Source organism: Silene latifolia, chromosome X (assembly GCF_048544455.1).
Source record: "Silene latifolia isolate original U9 population chromosome X, ASM4854445v1, whole genome shotgun sequence".
In the NCBI taxonomy this organism is placed as follows: domain Eukaryota; kingdom Viridiplantae; phylum Streptophyta; class Magnoliopsida; order Caryophyllales; family Caryophyllaceae; genus Silene; species Silene latifolia.
The window spans coordinates 252,730,409-252,756,384 of NC_133537.1; the positions used below are offsets into that span (position 1 = coordinate 252,730,409).

A 25,976-nucleotide genomic window follows, 5' to 3' on the forward strand; every position below is an offset into this window, starting at 1 on the left:
ATGATTCCCCTATGATCCCATGACACCCTAGTGCTTTTTAATCAATTGTTTACACCCCTTTTAATTCATCTTGCTAGTTTATTTTCATTGCTATTTTAGTTAGTGACCTTCTACATCAACCCAATTTGTGACACCCCTAAGACACCCCTAGTTTCAATAGAAATCTCATTTCAATACCCGTCCCTTGGGATCCGACCTTTACTTGCCTCTTTACTAATTGTAGAGTTGTTTGTGAAGCTATAAATTGTGTTTTGATTCGGACGTGACCCAACGACCACACCTTTAATTGTGAACACGAAACGGACCGATCAAAAATGGCGCGTTCGGGACGGTGTTTGTTTGATTTAGATTTCCTTTTTATTGTTATTAGTTGTGTCTTTCTTCGCCTTGGGGAAGTAAAATTCCTCAAGGTTTGTTCTAATTGTTTTCGAGTTGTTTGATATTTTGCATGTCTAGAAGGTCACAAGGTGATTTGTTACCTTTTGACCGTGAAATCGAAAGAACCTTGACGAACAATAGGAGACTTGTTAGGAGGAATTTAAGAGGTATTAGTGAAGTTGTTCAACCAACAATTGAGTTCGTCAATCCTTTCGCAATAGAAGGAGAGGAGAACCCATTACACAATACCCCACAAAATCAACCTACAATGCCTAAATTCTCGTCACACTCCGTACCCACCGAGGAGAACCTACCAAATGGTACTCCTACACCGCAACATCTAACCGGAAATTTTATTGGCAAGTCCGCCTTCATCCAATTAGTTGAAAGGAGCCAATTTGGGGGGATGCCTAGTGAAAACCCTCATTCTCATATGGAAACCTTTTGCGACTATTGTGATGCAATCTCTCAAACGGGTGTGACTCAAGACCAAATTAGATGGGTCTTATTTCCTTTTTCTCTAATCGGCACCGCGAAGCAATGGTTGAAGGGCCTTGATAAGGCCACCCTCGGAATAGATTCTTGGAAGAAGTTGGCTCTAGCCTTCTACAAAAAATTCTACCCACCGAAAAAGACTAACATGCTAAGAGCTCAAATTACGGGTTTTAAGCAAAGGGATGAAGAATCTTTGTATGAAGCTTGGGAGCGGTTCAAGGGAATTTGTCGCTCATGTCCTCACCATGGACTTAGCGAATGGTTTTTGGTACAACAATTTTGAAATGGTCTATATGAGGATTCAAGGAACATTCTCAACATGGGATCAAATGGAATGTTCACCGAAGTTGATGAAAATCAAACATGGAACAAGATTGAGGAAATGGCGGTCCATAACTCACAATATAGTAGACCTCGCAAGGCTACTAGAGGAGGAAAGCATGAAGTGGACTCCGTTACTCAATTGGGTGCTCAACTTAGTGCTCATATTGACACAATCAATTTGAAGTTTGAAAAAGCTATGGCTAGACTTGAAGAAGTCTCAAAATCACCAAAGCATCATGTTAATGCCATGACGGCATCCTCATCAATCCCAAGTGGGATATGTGAGAATTGTGGAACTTTGGGACATGACCAAGGTGAATGTAGGGGAACAAATGAACAAGTGAATGCTTTCCAAGCATACAAGAATGGTACCCCTTATTCCAACTATTACAATGAAAACACCAAATTCCATCCAAATCTCTCATACAAAAGCCAAAATGTTCAAAACCCTCAAACAACATACACTCCACCACCCATGAGAAACCAAAATCAAAGACCCTTTTACAATCAAAACCAAGGTTACCAAAATCAAAATCCATACAATCACCAAAATGACCAAGGTTTTGATGTCCAAAAAGCGGTCCTCCAAATGCAAAAGAATCAACAAGAATTTTTCACTCAAATGCAAAAAGATAGCCAAGCAAAGGAAACCACCATCAACAACATCCTAGCTCACACCAAGATGTTGGAAACACAATTGACTCAACTAGCATCTTCAAGCTCACAAAGACAAAAGGGGCAATTACCACCTCAAAGTAATCCCCCTAGACATGAAACGGTTAGTGCCATTCACTTGAGAAGTGGTACAAGGTATGAAGTACCAAGGAAGCAAGTTGAGGATGAAGTTGTGGAAGCTAGTAACAAGGAAGAAATTGTGCAAAGCTCCAAAGATGGAGAATCATCAAAAGAAGAAAGTTCAAAGAAAAATGAAGACAAGGTCAAGGAGAAGGAGCCCATTGTGATTAGACTTCCTTTTCCAAGTCGTCAAGTCAAGCCCACATTTGATGATCAACTTGGAAAGTTCATGGAAATTGTGAAGAATTTGGAAGTCTCGATTCCTTTCATGGAATTAATCAATCACGTGCCGGCCTCTGCGAAATACATGAAAGATATCCTCACAAAGAAGAAGTCGATCCGGAAGCTTGAGCCTATCGCCTTCACTAAGGTGAGTAGTGCAATACTTCAAGGGAGTTCACCTCCAAAGTTAAAGGATCCGGGAAGCTTCTCAATACCGTTTACCATTGGCGACACAACGATCAACAAAGCCTTATGTGATCTAGGGGCTAGTGTGAGTGTCATGCCGTACTCGGTGAGTAAAAGGTTGGGGATGGGAGAGCTTAAATGCACCAACATCACACTCCAAATGGCCGATAGATCGACAAAGACACCATTAGGGATATGGGAAGATATCCCTGTACGAATTGGGAAGTTTTTCATCCCGGTGGACTTTGTCATTTTTGATATGGAGGAAGATTCCAACATTCCAATCATTCTAGGAAGACCTTTCCTACACACCGCGGGTGCGGTGATTGATGTGAAACATGGTGAGCTCACTCTAGAAGTGGGAGATGAAAGCATAACCTTTAATCTTGACAAGACTATGAGAGCTCCTCATTTGCATGAACCATGTTTTATGATTGATCATTATAGCAAAAGGATGAAAGGAAGAAATCGGAACTCCAATGGAAGAAAAAAATTGAAGATGCTCCATTCAAAGAGCAAGTGAATTGTGACAAGGAGAGCTTGCAAAACTCATCAAAATCAACCAAAGAAGAAGAGGAAGGCCTCATTGGCCAAAAGAAGAATTTGGGAGAGTTGTCTCCATCAAATCAAGAGGTTTTCAATGATCAACTTAATGAAGTTTGTGGTCTTTGGGACGACGAATTTGAAGGGATTTTTTATCCCTACATTGGTAATGCCTTCGATCAAGACCAATAACAAGGGCAAAGGACTATTGAAGACCTCTCCATAATAATGAACAAGCTTTTGATTACTTTTTCAAGGTGTTGAGCAACATCAACAACACCTTGAACATGCCCCCTTGACATCTCATCAAGAATGAGAGTTTGGTGGAGTCCTCCCTAAGCCAGCATTTGTAAATATTTCTAACTCCCTAACTAGCATTTCAATTCTTGTATTGCATTTTTGTCATCTTTGGATTTATTTTATTTACTTTGATCAAGATATTTGTTTTGTTTGAGAGAAGTGAGGGAGGGACTAACAATTTCAATTGATGTGTAGTGCTTTACCTTAGTGTGGGGATGACAATTGCCTAGGCTATCCATGCCTTAGTAGTGCCCCCACAATGACGAACACAAGATTTGAAGAAGAATAGAAGAATGGTAAGCGAAATGCATTGTGCACGGATGGAACTGAATCCGGGTACAAAAGGGTAGAATCCGAGCGGATTCAAGAGAATCCGCCCGTTTTCCTGCAATCCGAGCGTACTGGATTGAAGACGCACGTCCCTATGAGATGCAATTTTGAAATATTTTTGACTGTAAGAGAATCCGGGCGTCCTGAGCAGCAATCCGCCCGTCTCTGCAAATTCGTCCGTCTTGGATAGAAGACGCCCGTCTTCTCTGCTAAGGAAAACAAGTAAATTTTCCTGGACTCAAATCCGTCCGTCTTCAAGAGAATCCGCCCGTCCCGTATCAAGAAAATCCGAGCGTCTTCTTCTGAATCCGCCCGTCTTTAGGCGAGTTTTATCAAACCCAGAAAGTGCAGAATCCGCCCGTATTGGGCAGAATCCGCACGGATTGCCCCTGCAGTTCAAAAATTTCGGTCTTTATAAAACCCCTCCCACCTTCATTCATTCATTCATTCATTCATTCATTCATAACACTACTTCAAAACATCAAAACCCTCATCCTCTCCATCACAAAAACAAAATCCCTCAACAACATTCACCAAAATTAAATCAAATCATCCTTTCAACAACAAATCAATCACTCCTTTTTCAACAAAAATCAAAACCAAGCACAAAATCTTAAAACCTTTGAGTCGATTTTTTAATTCATAAAGGCAAAGCCTTTCACCTTTAAATCGATTTGGGTACACTACAAATTGAAGATTCTTCATTCTTTTCTTGGTTAAATCATCAATGGCAAGGACTAAGGGAGCAACAAAGGCAACAAAGGCACCAAAGGCACTTTCACAAAGGCAAAAGGCTCTTCAAGCAAAGATAGCATTGGCTATGGTGGTAGCAACACCAAACTTGGAAGTGCAACAACAACAACAACCTTCTATGGGAGCAACAACATCTTCTACTCCGGAAATCGATCAACTTTTGCATTATCCGAAGGTAACTTTTATTTCCAAAACCCATAGAGATACTTTTGGCAAGTTTGCTAGAAAATCAATTCAATCCACCAAATTTATTTGTGAAGACACCTTGGGAAACTTGGGTGTCCTTGAGCAAACTAGAGCCTTTTTCAAAGCCATGGGGTTAGAGAAATTATTTTAATCAAAAGAGTTGACATACCCCTCCCTTACCTTGGAATTTTTGAGTTCTTTGAAAGTCACCAAAGTTGAGAGTAGGGAGAATCTCGAGTTTCGTCTAGCTAATGTTAGTAGACGCATTTCCTTTAGGCAATTGAGTGAAATCTTGGGTCTTAGTGATGAACCGAGTTATTTTAAGAATTATGGAAAGTATGACCCCGACCCTCTTTGGGAGGCAATTTCCGGGAGGAAATTTGAGGACTTTCATGCGAGTCGTGCTCTTTTAGTCCACCATCCGGGCATAAGAGTATGGCACAAGGTCATGGGAAACACCATTATTGCAAGGAAAGATACCAACCATTTCACCAAACTTGATTTTATTCTCCTTGAATCGGCTTTGAACATTGGAAGAGTACACACCAAGCCTTACAATTTTTTGAGGCTCTTGGTAGATAGATGGCTCAACATTGATTGTGGGAAGAAGGGCACTACCGTTATTGTCAATGGCGGCCTAGTCACTATCCTAGCTAAGTACTTTGATCCTAACTTCAATAAGGATAACAAGTATAAAGTAAAGGAGGGTGGTCATCTTGTTGATTTGCATACTATGATACACAAATACAAGTGGGATGCTCATAACCCTCTTGATACCATGTATGGATGGCTCACTAGTGAAGCAAGATCGTTCACTTTGCCTTCAAAGATTTGTCGTCTAAGCGTCCACCGGACCAATTATCTACTTCCCCTTTCTAAAGAGGCCGAGTATATTATTCAACAACAAAAGGGTGAACTTGAAATGCCCTCCTCTTCTATTGTCATACCACCTTACCCCTTTGAGTATCAAGAGTTCAAGCCGGAAGGAGTTGAAGCTAGAAATGACTATGTGACTCTTCTCATGCAAGCAATGCACAAGCAAGCCTTTGAGGACCGGAAAAATGCTTACTTGGCTCAATATCCACCCCTCCTACACTTAGCTAGGCAAGGACTACTTGACCCATCATGTCCTTTCACTACTACAAAATAAGCCAAAGAAACCGGTTAAAAATAGCCTTAGAAACCGGTTTATAACCGGTCTCTAGCTCATAGGTGTCTTAGCCTAAGAGACCGGTTATTTTAAACGGTTTCTTTGATTATTTTAAAGAGACCAGTTGTGTGCAAAAACCGATCTCTTTGATTATTTCAAAGAAACCGGTTGTGTGCATAAACCAGTTTCTTTGATTATTTCAAAGAGACCAGTTATTGGCCAAAACCAGTTTCTTTGATCTTATCTTTGAAACCAGTTATGTAATATAACCGGTCTCTTAAGTTTTTCTTTAAAATAAAAAATAAATAAAAAAACATTCAATAAATTAAGACCAGGATAATTTTAATCAAAAAATAAAATTAGATTACATCATCCCCATAAAGTCATAAACATATAAAAATCAGCAAGTCTTATAACTTTCTGGAATATCATACAAATTCATATGAATTGATATACATTTATTAAAGAGAATATATCTAACAAAATAACAAGTCTATGATTTAACTTTGTCGTCAGATCTAAATTTTACCCAACTGGCCAACTTGGAGTCTTCAAACGAGTCGTCGCTGGCCTCAATGTTGTACGGAGAAAAAAACAAGCGATTCCTGGGATTCATCAAAGGAATCGTTTTTGGCTTGGCATCGATGCTCTAAGTGTTGTACGATGAAAAAAACCAAGTACTATGTTAATACTAGATGAAGTCAACTTGTGAGCATAGTTCCACCAACAAGTTGAGAATTGTTTCCATGTAACATATAGTGAACATACAGACGTTGCTTTTTTTACTTCTGAAAGAAAAATGATGTAAAGCACCTTAAGTATAGAAGCTCGCCCATTCCGTATGCCAAGAACACTATCAAGAGCTTCTTATCCACTTTTACTTCCACACCGACAAAACAATGACAAAGCAGACCGCACAAAGAAATTCCCATGTTACATAAAAATAACAAATAAATTATTTCGAAGATGTGAGTGGTGACAAAGAACACCAACCTGGTTAAGTTGTTTAGATCAATGCCACCAAGCGTTAGATTCACTTCACGTTCGAGGAGCAAAGAATCGAAAAGTGAAAAGGTTAGCATTATACCATAACGACTATTTTATCGCCTCTACAACAATCTATTTCTAGCATCTAACCAACTTGCTAGTATAACATATAAGAGTGTGACTTTGTCCCTATATTGTTAGAATCATTGGCACACAATTGTTAAATTTTTGAGCTCTAGGACCAAAGACCAAAACATGAAGGGAGGCTATACCGTGCAACACGTGAAGATGTATTTACACTAGAAGAGCACCCTCACAGGATCACTTCTAAAGAAGACTAGGATTTAATAGTTGGAATAAACCATACTTTCTTACACGATGTCCAGTCAGTTCCTGGATTTAAACAGATCTAAACAATAAATGACGATGACAATATAAATAAACTCTGATATGGCTGATCATTTTCATGCTCAAACATTTTTAAACTCATAGTCATGCTTAAACTAATGGTTATACTTTCTTTCACAAAATAAAGATGGGGATTTAATATACACTCAATAATCGTTTTTAAATAATGAGATGTCTATTGACCGCTTGCATACCCAATATGTTCACCGGCATCAACCTCGATAGGCAAGAGTAAATAACGATCACAAATTCAAGGCCGATACAACAAATGGTCACTACTTACAAGTGCGTTCTGCAATGATGCCATTCTGAAATCTCCTAAGCTCGGCTTCCCTTCCCTAACTTTCATCTCGTCCCTAAATTACGAAACAATAGTAAGCTTAGAGCACCAAAAACAAAGAGCGCTGGGCTACACATTTGAAATCACGTGAAACTAACTTTACTTTATGCTCTGAAATTGGTAAAATTGAGTTTCAATAGCCATTGGTAGTCTAGGTGACTTAAAGTAACAAGACAAAGAAGAGCAAGGAAGGACACAGGAGTAAGAACAAGGACTAGTATACAAGTGCATGACTAACGAGGGAGGGAGATGGCATAAGGTCCATTGACCGTATATCGTAGGGAGGTTGTTCCTCGCTAAGTCGAGAGAAAAGACGCTAGGCATTAGATTAAAAGAGGAATGCATTCACTATGTAAGACACTAGCTATGAAACTAGGTGAACTACCATCAGTCATATATAAATGTGAAGAAATGATGAATTCACAAGTTTATGTCTATCTGCATTGCAATTAATTAATTACTAACCAATCAATGCTTTCAACATTCATCTAATGAAACAACCTGATAACCTAATACGTTGAATGGAGGAAACACAACTTACAAACAATATAATGAGGAATGGTGGGAGTCTTGGACTATATATGGAGGATGTTAGTATATTGCAGGTTCAGACTTGTAAATACACTCTGTGTGTTGTTATCAGACTATCTTTGATTTTGATATCTGTAATTATTATGTTCATTTCAATAATCTGTAATTTTAAATTTGGAAGATTTGTAAGAAGAGTGCAAGAAAAGCGACCACGCAAATTCCTCGGACACAAAGCTAAATGATATATAATAGAAGGCAATCAACAGCTGCCAAATACCATATGTCGTTGCTTCTATGCCTCTCTATAGATCGATTAGAATTCTCGACACATTCTACATACTCCTCATCGAACGAAGCACACATCGGCCATGAGAAATCGTAGCAAAAACACTCACATCAACAATGAACAAGTAGCGCACATGGCCAAGGTAGTAGTCATAATTCAGTCGCGGAATGGTACGAGTATTACCTAATCAGCAATGCTTACTAATTTGATATGTCCATCTAATTCTCAACACACCCCATAAATGACCAAATTTATGGAGCTGTTATAAATTTGGAATTAAACAGACTTTAAGAGTAATTGACAAAATTGGAATTACGCCTAAATATAGATCTATTTCGCCCAACTCTAATTAAATTAAACAACTACTAAAGATTTCGATGAACTAATTAAAATCGAATAAATTAATACCTAGGAATGGCGATGGACGGGCTGAAGATCTCATCGGTGTTGTTGGAAGAACAATGGCTCGGAAGTGGAGTCGTGGTGATGAGGGACATCGGAACTGGCGACCTCGCGGTGGTGGTGGGTGGTTGAGCGAGGGAATGGAGAAAATCCAGTGTGAGCATTTTTTATTTTATTAAGACGGTTCATGTGTTGGAGAAACCCCTCCAATTTTATCAAAAGATAAGACACCGGTTTGATTGTAAACTGGTTTCATAATTAGTATTCAAAACCGGTTTTTTCTTAAAACCGGTTTCTTATATTAAAGAAACTAGTTAGAAAATTCACCGGTCTCTTATATATGGTCTCTTTGGGCATTTTTGTAGTAGTGTTTGCCTAGTTGGGCGGATAGAGAAGTCCTATTTTCGGCTGCATCTAGGGTCGTTTCGGGTGACAATGAGGTTGTTGGTAATGAAGAAGTTGATGATAACATTGATGAGAAAGAAAGTGAAGAAGGAGAGAAGGATGGTGAAGATGATGATGAGCAAGATGAGGAAGAAAGTGAAGAGGCAAATGAAGAGGGAAGTGGCAATATGACCACTTCTAATGAGGATAGTGATGGTGATAACATGATGGAAGATTAGCAAGCCTTAGAGGCTCCTACCCTCTTATGGTTTGTCTATTTCTCTCTTTGTTTTTATTATTTTTCTTGATCATTATTGGAGTAGTCCTAGCACCATAGAGGACTCACACATCGGTACCATTGTGGTGTTCTCATTTTATTGTTCCCATTTTCAAAATCCAAAATGACAAATTACTTTCATGCATTGCATAGTGTGTGCATGAACTACACCCATCCTTGGACATTAGCAATAGTGTCTCACTCGGTTTGGGGAAGTTAATGCATACACAACGGGAGGTAATTTAAATTATCCGCTCCGTCATAACAAAAACCATGCATCATGTAGTATAGCTTAGTGTAGATTGAATTTAGCATAGAAATCATGCATCATCTTTGCATAATTTCCATCATTTTGGCCATTGAGGACAATGCCCATATTAGTGTGGGGATGGGAATTCTAACATTTAACTCTCATTCAAAAATCCAAAAAAATTGAAAAATTTCGAAAATCATAAAAATTTGAAAATTGAAAAACCCAAAAACATGTTTATTTCCCTTTGTAGTCTTGTGTATATATTGTTTTGTATATATTGTGTTTGTTCTATCCTTGTTCACATTGATTGACTACGCCACATCCGAGACATGAGGATAATGAAGACCGCATGGTATGATCTTTCCAATCTCCTTTTTCCTCTTTATGTTAATGACTATGTGGCTTTATTTTGATTGATGCGGTATAACAATGTGAACTTAGGACTTGCATTTAGTTTATATGTCATATTAGTTGATAGAATCACTTGCATTAGGATGTTTATATTAGTTGCATCATGGCATGTAGTTGCATGTTAGAAATGTTTTGAAAAATGCCTAATTAGGAACTTTGACAAGAGCAACTAAGCCATTACAAATACTTGTTCAACTTAAGAATTTGCCTACTAGAATGGTTGTAAAACACCCTAGATAGTGTCATACTAGTGTCTTTTGACCCATGACCCAAGGCCTAGTCAAGAGTTTGCATGTGAGTCACCTATCCAACCCCGTGATGCGATGTGGACTTGGTTAACTTGTCTTGGTGACCTTGATTGACCTTGTGGTAAGGCAACCCAAAAATACTTTTCTATCAATAAGCTTGAAAGTGCTCATTTCGAAAATTTTGTCATGTGGAAGTAATTTAATGCCAAGGAAACCTCAAATGTTATGAAATGTTGAAATGTTGAGAAATTTAATTGTTTTGATGGAGGCGTACCACTTCGATGTGCTTTGGTGCGGGATCCATTTAATTGGGCCCCCACACGGTTGTGAATTCGGCCGCCCAGAGACAGAGTGACTATCACCCCGAAAAGCTATTGTCTAGAGGTTAACCGGTTGTCTAATAAGCGATTGGTGAAAGCAAAGGACACTAGCCCGGAAGGGACAAACCCCATCTTAAATTTTTGAAATGTGAAAGTGAAATGAGGACAATTTTGAATGCTAGTCATATCCACCCGTTGTGAATAAAGATTTGAGCATTTCATTCCCAAAAAGTCTTTTGTCAAGCCACTTGGTCGAGCTTAAGACGATCCATGACCTTTACTTTTGTAGAGAATTCGAGACATGGCATGTCATACGCTACTAGCATCATAGGGATCATCATTCCACCACCATCCGATCGCTCTTGACGAAAGCATTTGGAAATTGAGGACGAAAGTAGTCTAGTTTAACACCATTTGGAGGTGATTTAGTGCCATCCTCTTAGCCTTAGTAATTTGTTGAACTAGTATTTGTGAAGGATTACATGCTCTTAAATTTGTTCCTCTTTAGTGCCTCCGCCACTTGATGATGAAGTGGCTATTCTTTTGTAGATGCATCCATTATGTGATTTTGTGTGCTTAATGTTTGGATGTGTCGCCATTTTGGCAAGACCCACCTTGCCTTGCAAGAAGGCATCCTACCTCATGGTTGTCTTGTTGTGAGTTGAAGGGGCGGAGTGAGACCCGCTAATTGTCTCATATCGGCTATATTATTAGGATAGGTTAGTATTGGTCCTAGTCTTTGTCACCTCTTTACTCGGGACGAGCAAAGGTTCGGTTTGGGGATATTTGATGTGACCATAATTAGCGCATTTTTAGCCCCCGAATTAGCCTTCCCATGCTTTTTAGTGCATATTTGGGTCATTTATTATCTTTAGTTCTTTGTTTTGCATATTCTTTGAGATTTTGATCCCTTGGTAGGAAAGGAGTAAGAATCTTGCATTTTCATGGCAAAACAAGACTAAATTGATCGAATTCAATGACCAAGCCTCAAGGAGAGACAAGATTAGAAGGCCTTTGTACATATGATAGTAGATGAGCAATGTTGAGAAAGGATCCTTGAGTCCCCAAGGAAATCCCCAAGGAATTTCATGAAGAAAAGGGAAGAAAAGAAGAAGAATTTGTGCTGAGCTACAATCCGAGCGGATTGTCTCCAATCTGCCGTCTCCTCACAAAGACAATCCGAGCGGTTTCCTCTAAAGACGCTCGGATTGCATCGCTGAATCCGCCCGGATTCCTCGAATCCGCTCGTCTTCCACCACCAGAATCCGCCCGTCCCGACCCCAATACGCCCGGATTCCTCTACAGCACGATTTCCTCTTCTCCAAGTTAAAAAGAAAGAAGCCCTTCCTTCGGAAAATACCGGCTCCTCCCTGCTCAATCTAAAAAGTGTAATTACTAGTTTAGCCCTTAGTTAACCCTAATGCATCCTCCCTAATTTCCACTATAAATACCCCATTAGCCTAATTAGAGGGGCATGTTCTTCTTATCAATAATTAGAGTAGTTAATATCAAAAAAATCTCTCTTTAGTTTTGTAATCAACAATTAATCAAGTTCTAATACAATTTTATTTCCTTAATCTCTCTTTTGTTCATCCTTTATTTTGGGTAATTGAAGATTATTTGGGTTATTGTTGGGAGATTGACAACCTCTCAATCAAGCATCAAGTACTTCTTTTATCTTTGCTTTATTATTGGAATCATTAGTAGGTATATAATTCTCTTAATCCCTTTTTAATTATTGTTAATTACTTTCATTTATTCATCATGTTTCATATTGTTGGTATGATTGACAACCTTGCTAGCATGATCAACATGATAATGAGTGAGTAGTCTCTTAGCTAGGGTTAATGGGTGATTAGGGTAAACCAACATGGGGAATGATTCATGCTTAAATTAATATGCTTTCATGTTTTATTTGCCTGCTTGTTTTGATCTCAACTCATGCACATGTTATATTTGATGAAATGCTAAGCCTATGAATCCTTGCATTTACTATCTTTTCAATGAGACTTGTAAGACATAACCCAACTCGAGTCTCATTAGACCATGCATGTTGTTGAGTAGGGAAGATTAAGTCGACTTGTAGGTGTTGTACAATCTAATCGATTCGGCTCCGGGACCCAAACTTTCCTAGGATTGTAAGATATAACCCAACTCAATCCATCACAACAATAATTGCTTGCTTATAATTTGAGAACATGTTTGTATGATCAATTCCCATGATTCCCCTATGATCCCATGACACCCTAGTGCTTTTTAATCAATTGTTTACACCCCTTTTAATTCATCTTGCTAGTTTATTTTCATTGCTATTTTAGTTAGTGACCTTCTACATCAACCCAATTTGTGACACCCCTAAGACACCACTAGTTTCAATAGAAATCTCATTTCAATACCCGTCCCTTGGGATCCGACCTTTACTTGACTCTTTACTAATTGTAGAGTTGTTTGTGAAGTTATAAATTGTGTTTTGATTCGGACGTGACCCAACGACCACACCTTTAATTGTGAACACGAAACGGACCGATCAATTGTACAACACCTACAAGTCGACTTAGTCTTCCCTACTCTACAACATGCATGGTCTAATGAGACTCGAGTTGGTTTATGTCTTACAAGTCTCATTGAAAAGATAGGTGATGGGTAAAAAATGCAAGGATTCATAGGCTCGCATTTCATCAAACATAACATGTGCATGAGTTGAGATCAAAACAAGCAAGCAAATAAACCATGAAAGCATATTAATTTAAGCATGAATCATTCCCCATGTTGGTTTCCCCTAATTACCCATTAACCCTAGCTATAGAACTACTCACTCATTATCATGTTGAACATGCTAGCAAGGTTGTCAATCATACCAACAAAGTGAAACATGATGAACAAATGAAAGTAATTAGCAATAATTAAAAAGGGATTAAGAGAATTATACGTACTAATGATTCCAATAATAAAGCAAAGAATAAAAGAAGTACTTGATGCTTGATTGAGAGGTTGTCAATCTCCCAATAATAACCCAAATAATCTTCAATTACCCAAAATAAAGGATGAACAAAAGAGAGATTAAGGAAATAAAACTTGTATTAAAACTTGATTAATTGTTGATTACAAAACTAAAAAGAGATTTGATTGATATTAACTACTCTAAGAATTGATAAGAAGAACATGCTCTTCTAATTAGACTAATGGGGTATTTATAGTGGGGATTAGGTGTAGGAATTAGGGTTAACTAAGGGCTTAAATGACGATTAAGTCCCTACTTAGGGAAACGCCGGTATTTTTGGAAGGATGGGCATCTTTCTTTGAAGCTTGAAAAACGAAGTTGTGCTGCCTTGGAATCCGTGCGTCTTAGGCACGGGACGGCCGGATTCGTGAGTTGCTGCCCGGGCATCTTTGGGAGAAGACGGGCGTCTTCTGGTTGCTGCTGCCCGGGCGTCTTTGGGAGAAGACGCACGGATTGTGGCTTGGTGGACGGGCGTCTTCTTGGGAAGACGCACGGATTGTCATGCGGCGTGCTTTCTTCTTCTTTTCTTCCCTTTTCTTCATAAAATCCTTGGGGATTTCCTCGGGGATGCAAGGATCTTTTCTCATCATTGCCCATCTACTATAGTATGTACAAAGGCTTTCTAATCTTGTCTCTCCTTGATGCTTGGTCATTGAATTCAATCAATTTAGTCTCGTTTTGCCATGAAAATGCAAGGTTTGCACTCCTTTCCTACCAAGGACACAAAACCACAAAGAATATGCAAAACAAAGAACTAAAGACAATAAATGACCCAAATATGCACTAAAAAGCATGGGAACAAGGCTAATTCGGGGACTAAGTATGCTCTAATTATGGTCACATCAAATATCCCCAAACCGAACCTTTGCTCGTCCCGAGTAAAGAGGTGACAAAGACTAGGACCATTATTTAAACTAACCTAATAACATAGTCGATATGAGACAATTAGCGGGTCTCACTCCGCTCCTTCAACTCACAACAAGACAACCATGAGGTAGGATGCCTTCTTGCAAGGCAAGGTGGGTCTTGCCAAAATGGCGACACATCCAAACACTAAGCACACAAAATCAAATAATGGATGCATCTACTAAAGAATAGCCACTTTCCTCATCTAAGTGGCGGATATTATCTACAAGGGAAGCAATTCAATGGTACACACTCCTTCATAGATGCAATTTGTTCAAACTACTAAGCCTAGAAGGATACCAATAAATCACCTCCAAGTTGTGTCAAGCTAGGGTACCTTTGTCCTCAATCGTTAAATTCTTTTGTCAAGAGTAGACTCCTTATGGTGTTAGAAACACTGGAGGATCGCGGAATTCCCCCTCTTGCCTAGACAAGAAGAAGGGTCGTCCCCTCTCTACCATGCACAAAAATGGATACGATGGATAAAGGGATCGATAGATATTTGAGTTTTACTTTGGGAGTTTGCTTTCATTTTTGTTTTTCCCCACAATTTCATGTGGCATATAACATTTGAAAACACTTTCTTGCCATTTCTTTTTGATTTTTGGCAATTTAACACTTTACAACTTTCAACTTTTCTTTGCATTTCTTTTGAACATTTTCAAAGTCACCCCATATGTAGTGAGGGTGGCTTATATTTGAAGCATAGAAGTTCTATTTTTGCTCCTCTTTTCATTTGATGCATTTTTTTTTTTTTTGCAAACTTTCTTTCACTTTTCGTTTCATTGAACTCAAATTTATTTCTTTATGTGCCCATTCCCTTTGATGACAAAAATGTGGTAGAACATGGATGATGGATGGATTCATGGTTTCAAGGGTCACCTTGGAATAAACGGTAGCCAAGGAGTTATCACACCACAAGGTAGTCTTGACTAGGCCTTAATCCATGGGTCAAAGGATACTAGCATGACACATCCTAGGGTGTTTTACAAGTATTCTAACAAGCAAAGTCTTAAGAAGAAAAAGCATCTACTAGGGCCTATATACACTTGTCAAGCTTCCCAAGTAGACGGTGTCGCAAAAAATTTCTAACATGCAAACTACATGCCATGATGCAACTAACATATAAACATCCTAATGCAAATGATTCTACCAACTATTATGACATATACACTAAATGCAAGTCCTAAGTTCACATTGTTGTACCGCATCAATCAAAATAAAGCCACATAGTCATTAACATAAAGAGGAAAACGGAGATTGGAAAGATCATACCATGCGGTCTTCAATATCCTCATGTCTCGGATGTGGCGTAGTCGATCAATGTGAACAAGGGTAAAACAAACACAATATATACATGACTACACTACAAAGGAAATGAACTTGTTTTTGGTTTTTCAATTTTTCACATTTTTATGGTTTTTTGATATTTTCAATTTTTTTTGGATTTTTGAATAGAATTTAAGTTAGAATTCCCCATCCCCACACTAATATGGGCATTGTCCTCAATGGCCAAAATGATGGGAAATCATGCAAGCATGATGCATGAATTCTACACTAAATGCAAGTTACACTAATCTACACTACATGATGCATGGGTTTTTGTTTATGACGGAGAGGATAATTTAGATTACCTCCCGTTGTGTATGTATGTACTTCCCCAAACCGAGTTAGACATTATTTCTAATGTCCTAAGGTTGGGTGTAGTTCATGCACACACAATGCAATGCATGAAACTAAATTTGTCATTTTGGATTTTCAAAAGTGGGAACAATGAAATAAGAACACCTCAATGGGGCCGAGGTGTTAGTCCTCTATGTTGCTAGGACTACTCCAATCATGATCAAGATTAAATAATTAAAACAAAGAGAGAGATAGACAAACCTCAAGAGGGTAGGAGCCTCCAAAGCTTTCTAATCCTCCATCATATCATCACTATCATCATCTTCCTCAATAGAAGTGGACTCATCACCACTTCCTTGTTCACTTTGTTGTTCACTTTGTTCATCATCCTCTTCTTCTTCTTCACTAGCCTCTTCATCAATGATATCATCAACCGCATCACCGACAACCTCATCGTCACCCGGACTCTCATCCCTAGATGCACTCGGAAAGAAGACTTCCCTATCCGCCCAACTAGGCAAAGGACATGAAGGATCAAGTAGTCCTTGCCTAGCTAAATGAACGAGGGGTGGATATTGGGCTAAGTAAGCATCTTCCCGATCCTTGAAGGCTTGCTTGTGCATCTCTTGCATAAGAAAAGTCATTGCTTGCTTCAACACCTTCCGGTTTCAACTCTTGGTACTTGAAAGGATAGGGTGGTGTGACAATGGAAGAGGAGGGCATTTCAATTTCACCCTTTTGTTGTTTGATGATGTACTCGGCCTCTTTTGAAAGGGGAAGGAGATAGTTGGTCCGGTGGACACTTAAACGACAAATCTTCGAAGGCAAAGTAAAATATCTAGCCTCACTAGTGAGCCACCCATACTTGATGTCAAGAGGGTTATGAGAGACCCACTTGTATTTGTTTATCATAGTATCAATATCAATGAGATGACCACCCTTTTTCGCCACATACTTGTTATCCTTATTGAAGTTCGGATCAAAGTATTTAGCCAAAAGAGTGACTAGACCTCCATTCACAATAACGGTAGTGCCTTGCTTCCCACAATCAACATTTAGCCACGTATCCACCAAAAGCCTTAGAGAGTTGAAAGGCTTGGTGAATTCCCTTCCAATGTTCAAGGCCGACTCAAGAAGAACAAAATAGAGCTTGGTAAAGTGGTTGGTGTCTTTTCTTGCAATGATGGTGTTCCCTATGACCTTGTGCCACACTCTAATGCCCGGATGGTGGACTAATAGAGCGCGACTAGCATGATAGTTCTCAAATTTCCTTCCGGAAATCGCCTCCCAAAGAGGAGCGGGGTCATACTTGCCAACATTCTTGAAATAACTATGTGAATCATCAAGACCCAATGCTTTACCCATTTCCTCAAAGGAGATGCACCTACTAACATTAGTTAGGCGGAACTCGATGTTTTCCATGGTCTCTACCTTTGTAACTTTCAAAGAACTCAAAAATTCTAAGGTAAGGGAGCGGTATGTCAATTCTTTTGTTGCAAACAATTTTTCCAACCCCATGGCTTTAAAGAAGGCTCTAGTTTGCTCAAGGACACCCAACTTATCTAAGGCATCTTCACAAATAAACTTGGTGGATAGAAAGGATTTTCTAGCAAACTTGGCAAAAGTTTCCCTATGGGATTTGGAAATGAAAATTACCTCCGGATAGTTCGAAAGTTGAGCAATTTCCGGAGTAGTAGATGTTGTTGCTTCCAAGGGAGGTTGTTCTTGTTGCACTTCCAAGTTTGAGCTAGCTACCACCATAGCCAATGAGGCTTTCTTTGCTTGAAGACTGTTTTGTCTTGTTGAGAGTGCCTTTGTCTTTGGTGCCTTTGTTGCTCCTTTTGTCCTTGCCATTGATGCTTGAACCAAGAAAAGAGTGAAAATCTTCAATTTTCAAGTGTACCCAAATCGATTTAAAGATGAAAGGCTTTGCCTTTATAAATTCAAAAATCGACTCAAAGGTTGAAGATTTTGTTGCTTGGTTTGATTTTTGTTGAAAGAGGAGTAATTAATTTTTGTTAGAAGGATGTTTTGATTTGATTTTGATGAATGTGGTTGAGGAAATCTTGTTTTTGTGATGGAGAGGATGAGGGTTTTGAGTATTGGGGTTTATGGGTAGTGTTTTGAATGAAGGAATGAAGAAATGAATGTGGGAGGGGGTTTATAAAAGACCCGAAATATTTGAAATGCAGGGGGAAGACGGGCGGATTTCCTTCGGGACGCCCGGATTCTGTCTGTTCTGGGTTGGGAAATTCTCGCATAAAGACGGGCGGATTCTAGAAAAGACGCACGGATTTGTATTTGCGGTACGGGCGTCTTTCAGTGAAGACGGGCGGATTCCTTTCCAGGGATTTTTCTTGTTTTTCTCAGCCAAAAAGACGGGCGTCTTCTCTTGCAGGATGGGTGTCTTTCTGAGGACGGGCGGATTCTTTGCAGGACCCCCGGATTTGCTAACAGTCCCAAAATTTCAAAAATTCAGCTTATGAAGGACGGGCGGATTCGGACCAAGACGCCCGGGTTGCCTGAAGACGGGCGTCTTCACTTGAAAACGCTCGGATTCTTCCCCTTTTACCCGGATTCAGTTCCATCATTGTACTTGCATATCACGCGTCATTTTTCATTCTTCAAAATCTCGTGTTCTTCATTGTGGGGGCACTGCTAAGGCATGAATAGCCTAGGAAATTGCTATCCCCACACTAAGCTAAAGCACTACACATCAATTGAAATTATTAGTCCCTCCCTCACTTCTCTCAAACATGATAATTATCTTGATCAAGGCATAAAAATCCAAACATGACAAAAATGCAATTCAAGAATTAAAATGCGAGTTAGGGAGTTAGAAATATTTACAAATGGTGGTTTAGGGAGGACTCCACCAAACTCTCATCCTTAGTGAGATATCATGGGGGCATGTCCAAGGTGTTGTTGATGTTGTTCAACACCTTGAAGAAGTAATCAAAAGCTTGTTCATTGTCATGATAAAGATCTTCAATAGATCTTTGCCCTTATTGTCGGTCTTGATCGATGGCATTACCAATATAGGGATTGAAAATCCCTTCAAACGCATCGTCCCAAAGAGTACAAACTTCATCTACTTGATCACTAAAGATCTCTTGAGTTGATAGAGACAACTCTCCCATTATCTCGTCTTGGCCAATGGGGCCATCTTCTTCATTGCTTGACTTTGGTGAGCTTTTCAAGCTCTATTTGTTATAATTCACTTGCTCTTTGAATGGAACATCTTCAATTCTCTTCTTCCATTGGAGTTCCGACTTCTTCCTATCATCCTTCCGGCTATAATGATCAATCATAAAACATGGTTCATGCAAACGGGGAGCTCTCATAGTCTTGTCAAGATTGAAAGTTATACTCTCATCTCCCACTTCTAGAGTGAGCTCTCCATGTTTCACATCAATCACCGCACCCGCGGTGTGTAAGAAAGGTCTTCCTAGAATGATTGGAATGTTGGAATCTTCTTCCATATCAACAATGACAAAGTCCACCGGGATGAAAAATTTCCCAATTCGTACGGGAACATCTTCCCATATCCCTAATGGTGTCTTCGTCGATCTATCGGCCATTAGGAGTGTGATATTAATGCATTTAAGCTCTCCCATCCCCAACCTTTTACTCACCGAGTACGGCATAACACTCACACTAGCCCCTAGATCACATAAGGCTTTGTCGATCGTGGTGTCGCCAATGGTACACGGTATTGAGAAGCTTCCCGGATCCTTGAGTTTTGGAGGTGAACTCCCTTGAAGTATTGCACTACTCACCTTAGTGAAGGCGATAGTCTCAAGCTTCCGGATCGACTTCTTCTTTGTGAGGATGTCTTTCATGTATTTCGCATAGGCCGACACGTGATTGATTAATTCCGTGAAAGGAATTGAGACTTCCAAATTCTTCACAATTTCCATAAATTTTCCAAGTTGGTCATCAAATTTGGGCTTGGCTTGACGACTTGGAAAAGGAAGTCTAATCACAATGGGGTCCTTCTCCTTGACCTTGTCTTCATTTTTCTTTGAGATTTCTTCTTTTGATGATTCTCCATCTTTGGAGTTTTGCATAATTTCTTCCTTGTCACTAACTTCCACAACTTTATCCTCAACTTGCTTCTTCGGTGCTTCATACCTTGTACCACTTCTCAAGTGAATGGCACTAACCGTTTCATGTCTTGGGGGATTACTTTGAGGTGGTAATTGCCCCTTTTGTCTTTGTGAGCTTGAATATGCTAGTTGAGTCAATTGGGTTTCCAACATTTTGGTGTGAGCTTGGATGTTGTTGATGGTGGTTTCCTTTGCTTGACTATCCTTTTGCATTTGAGTGAAAAACTCTTGTTGATTCTTTTGCATTTGAAGGACCGCTTTTTGAACATCAAAACCTTGGTCATTTTGTTGATTGTATGGAGATTGATTTTGGTAACCTTGGTTTTGGTTGTAAAAGGGTCTTTGATTTTGGTTTCTCATGGGAGGTGGGGTGTATGTTGTTTGAGGGTTTTGAACATTTTGGCTTTTGTATGAGAGATTTGGATGGAATTCGGTGTTTTCATTGTAATACTTGGAATAAGGGGTACCACTCTTGTATGCTTGGAAATCATTCACTTGTTCATTTGTTCCCCTACATTCACTTGGGTCATGTCCCAAAGTTCCACAATTCTCACATATACCACTTGGGATTGATGAAGATGCCGTCATGGCATTAACATGATGCTTTGGTGATTTTGAGGCTTCTTCATGTCTAGCCATAGCCTTTTCAAACTTCAAATTGATGGTATCAATGTGAGCACTAAGTTGAGCACTCAATTGAGTAACGGAGTCCACTTTATGCTTTCCTCCTCTAGTAGCCTTGCGAGGTCTACTATATTGTGAGTTATGGACCGCCATTTCCTCAATTTTGTTCCAAGTTTGATTGTCAACAACTTCGGTGAACATTCTATTTGATCCCATGTTGAGAATGTTCCTTGAATCTTCATATAGACCGTTCCAAAATTGTTGTACCAAGAACCACTCGCTAAGTCCGTGGTGAGGACATGAGCGACAAATTCCTTTGAACCGCTACCAAGCTTCATACAAAGATTCTTCATCCCTTTGCTTAAAACCCGTAATTTGAGCTCTTATCATGTTAGTCTTTTCCGGTGAGTAGAACTTTTTGTAGAAAGCTAGAGCCAACTTTTTCCAAGAATCAATTCCGAGAGTGGCCTTATCAAGGCTCTTCAACCATTGTTTCGCGATGCCAATTAGAAAAAAAGGAAATAAGACCCATCGAATTTGGTCTTGAGTTACACCGGTTTGAGAAATCGCATCACAATAGTCACAAAAAGCCTCCATATGAGAGTGAGGGTCTTCACTAGGCATCCCCCCAAATTGGCTTCTTTCGACTAATTGGATAAATGCGGATTTGGCAATGAAATTTCCGGTTAGATGTTGTGGTGTGGGAGTACCATTGGGTAGGTTCTCCTCGGTGGGTACGGAATGTGATGAAAACTTAGGCATTGTGGGTTGATTTTGTGTTGTATTTTGTGTTGGGTTCTCCTCACCTTCTCTTGCAAAAGGGTTGATGAACTCAATAGTTGGTTGAATATCTACAACCTCACCAATACCTCTCAAATTTCTCCTAGCAAGTCTTCTATTGGTTGTCAAAGTTCTTTCAATTTCACGATCAAAAGGTAACAAATCACCTTGTGACCTTCTAGACTTGCAAAATATCAAACAACTCGAAATAAATTAGAACAAACCTTGATGAGTTTTACTTCCCCAAGGCAAAGAAAGACACAACTAATAACAATAAAAGAAAATCTAAATCAAGTTAACACCGTCCCCGGCAACGGCGCCATTTTTGGCCGGACTATATGTTTTCGGTAACTTGTCGTTAGGAGCACCTAGACCAAAACACAATTTATAGCTTCACAAACAACTTTACAATTAGTAAAGAGGCAAGTATAGGTCGGATCCCAAGGGACGGGAATTGAGATGAGATTTCTATTGCAACTAGTGGTGTCTTAGGGGTGTCACTATTGGGGTTGATGTACAAGGTCACTAAACTAAATAACAATGAAAGTAAATAAGCAAGATGAATTAAAAAGGGTTGTAAACAATTGATAAAAAGCACTAGGTGTTGGGAAATGTGTCCTCAACAATAGTGCGATCACATGATTTAAATATCATATAAAGAATACGTAAGGGATGATTCAATTATATTGTCGACTGATCAACATTAATCGGTAACGATTGGCTTGCTAGAGTTTGACGTTACTGTCGTGGGACGGTGGTGGTCAGTTGATCCCTTAAGGTCACACCTAAAGGATGATGCCCTTATCTATAAAGTTGATTAATTGTATGACGATGCAAGTTGATCAATTCCTTAAAATTGAACAATTCGATTTGTGAGAGAGAATAAATATCTTATTATAATGGGATTAAATAAGATTTATTTTAGTAATAAAATGCTTTGTTACTAAAATTATTTATTGTTTGAGAAACAATAGAGATAGGAATGAATGGTTAATTATAATTACAAGATATTGTGAATTATAATTACATGACCCATTTTATTTATGTGATCAAGTATCATTAGTCAAATTAGTGGATGTAATTTAATTAATTCATAAAATGATATTTATGTGATAAATATGCACTAAAATTAATTAATAACATGTAGCATACTACATGTGACATATTGTGTGACAAATGACAAATTGACAAAAATAAAATGGTAGTCCATTTTATAGAAGTGGACTAAATATTGGTGTGAAAATAGTTAGTGGGTGAATTATTTTATGAGATAAAATAATGTAATCATGGCTAACCTACACTAGCTTACACACCTACACTAAGTAGACTTACATGCCTACAATTTGGAGAAGTGAAAAAGCATAAAGAAAAATGCCATCCTTGGCTTTTGTGGTGTTCCAACCGTGCCTCCTCTTCACTCTATGAGAATATGAGTTCTCTTACATTCATTCACACATTAACACATGCAAGTTCATGCATTATATATTTTCTCTCTTTTTCTTCATCAAAAACATGAGATTTTGATTGAAATTGTTCATAAAAGATTACTAAAATTATTAATGTAATATATGAGTGTTAGTAATCATTTTTAAGGTAAACTACTAAACTAATATCTAGCTAATATTATTTAGTGGGGATAAGGGATTATCTTGGGTGCAATCAAGAGGAGAGATTCTAAACTTGAATCTTGTTCATCCATTATTGAAAAGCTCAAGAACTAATAAGAAGGAGATCTTGTTGGTGCCCATTTGACCGAAATTTATATGGTGAGAAATTGATTTTCTTATCTCTTCTTATTTAAGTTTGCATGCATAAGATTAGTAATTAATTTTATGACTAAATTAATTAGAACATATATGAATATGTTAAATAATGAGATATAGATTTCCAACAAGCAGTATCAAGAGCACAAGGTTGTTTGCATGCAAATCGGTTATTGTTTTTCAGAGTTATATGATTAACAAACAAAACTTATAAATTTGTGTTTATTATGAAATATCACGAAATTTATTTTGCGTGTTAAATTTTATGATCCTAAAATGTATTTAGGATATTTTGGTTAATTTATGAATTTTTATTGTTCATTTTATATAATATTGGCATTAAAATGTGATTTTTATGATAAAAATGTCATTTTTGGACGAAAATTAGCTAAACTTCGAATTTTCCGGTGGTTTTTGGATATGTTTTCACATATATTATTTTTAGATGATCTGGAAATTTTCAGAATTTTTCGAGTTTTTATGCTCAAAATATGGATTTTTCATGTTAAAAATCGAATTTAAATGATAAATAGGTTAATATGAGAAATATTTCGAATCTGGTCATAGAAATTTAGTATGTTGTCACATGCAATTTTAAAAGATGTGTGTAAAATAATAGGCTATATTGAAGTCTTCATGCATGATTTATGGATTTTTGATGAAAAATAGCATAAATAGTGACTTAATTAGTGAATAATTGCTAAAACATACTTCATGACTAAGGAAAAATGTCACAAGTTGCATTTTATTATCTTTTTCAGATCTAAAATTGAAAAGTTGATGAATATAATTTTTCTCATGTTTTTATGATTTTTATTGATAAATCCGATAAACCGCAACATTGTTTTTCCCGATAACTTTCGAAATTTTTAACCTATGTTTTTGAACATTATGAGTATCATGGTATTTTTCCAGAATGTTCATGAGTTTAAATTTCAAATTTTGAATTTATTTGAAATTTTTGTGATTTATTTGAAGTTTATAGCATTTTTATTGTAATTTTGAGTCCATTAATGAACAATTTTAAGTAATATAAGTTAATTATGGTCAAATAGTTAGTGGAGACTAATTTTGAGTCCTAAGAGGTTAGGGTAATTAACTTGTGCATAAATACGAATTTATGTAATTATCGTGATTATAAAAGGTTGAATCACGCAAATCCGTAAAAACCGTGTAATATACGATATTGGCTCCTTAAAGGCGATTTAGAATAAAATTGGGCATGTTCATACATATTATAATGCTGCATTTTATTTATGATTGTCATAATTTTATTTTATGTAATTTTGAATTATGTAATTTTTACTTAGTATGGCCTTAGTTTTTAATTGGTATTACCCGAAATGTATGGGAATATCGATTCGGTTGTAATTTTTGTGATCTCGTATCACCGTTTTGTAATTTAATAGATTTATTTTTATTCTAATTACAAATGTATAATAGGAAATTATGTAGCTTGTTATGTAATTTTATTATTTCGGAGTTCCTTGAAGACGGTGTCACTCAAGGAAGACGATTCATAAAGACGGTGTTACCTCGAGATGCGTGCCACAACCGAAGTTCAAGGGACCAATGGAGTTGGTTTCCGAATATGTAATAGTTAATTAGATTTTCTATTTTAGGAAGGCCATACTAGGATTTAATTTATGCTTTGCATTTTATTTATATGTCGCATGCATCGCTAAATCGCCATAACTAAAACATGCATTATCTTTTTAATCGAGTAGAACGACCGTGTCAATTATAATTATCGTAGTTCACCGCTTTAGTTCACTTAAAACGTGATAGATAATAAATTGACATGACCTCTCGCTAAAAAAATAAACAATTGAGACATAGCCTTACCAAAAAGTAGAAACCATGAAAACCTATTTCATGAGGGAGTGCACTCGGCCATCCTGGGGTACAAACCTTGTTACGTAGGGGAAGTGGGTGATAAATGTCTATCCACCAAATTCATGTTGATGAGGGTTTCATCGGCTATCCCGTGCCCAAGTTAATGTGGGTTTGGATCATGGACACATTTATTCGAAATTTGGATTGAGCTCAACGGAAGTATTCGTGACCGTAGTTGCATGTGTTCCGGGCTATAGATAAATATTAGAGTAATTTTATCGACCGAGAGTTCTAAAAGTAGAATCGATTAAAGAGTTAGTCCACCGAGTTATATTGATAAGGGTTCCATCGGCTATCCCGTGCCCAAGTTAATATGAATTTGGATCTCGGAATCATTTATCATAGTTGGGTAGAGGTAACTATGTAAATGCTTTACTTGTTATTTCCAAGTATAATTAAAACGATAAATGTTAAGTTTTCCACTATTCCGTTATTATATTGTTCTATTTCTTTACCACATTTCATATACGATATCATTTCGTTTTTGATTCAAATCTCCTTTAAAACATCGTAACTAAAGACAAATATGAATTTGCTTCTAAAACCTCAAATAAACCATTGCTAAGGATCTCTTGTAAAGAGTATAGATTAAAGTTATTCATTATCAAACAGGTTTTTGATTCTTGACTAACATATCTACTTACAATGAATTATTTCTCATATGCTTAATTAAATTAAGTACCTTGAAGCGATAAATTGTTTTGGTAATTAGTTTTGTCAAGAATTCGTAATTGACCAAAATAACGCAACCACTTCAATGAAAGT

The 25,976-nt window shown here is 37.8% G+C and overlaps 2 non-coding genes across 2 annotated transcripts; one reads left to right on the top strand and one right to left on the bottom strand.

Annotated features, from left to right (window-relative positions):
* Window positions 1–1,018: 1,018 nt before the first annotated feature.
* LOC141625895 (small nucleolar RNA R71) lies at window positions 1,019–1,125 on the bottom strand. Its single transcript, XR_012535640.1, has one exon. It is a non-coding gene; the product is annotated as a small nucleolar RNA R71 (small nucleolar RNA).
* A 19,930-nt stretch (window positions 1,126–21,055) lies between these two features.
* On the top strand, window positions 21,056–21,162 carry LOC141624962 (small nucleolar RNA R71). Its single transcript, XR_012534764.1, has one exon. It is a non-coding gene; the product is annotated as a small nucleolar RNA R71 (small nucleolar RNA).
* Window positions 21,163–25,976: the final 4,814 nt, after the last annotated feature.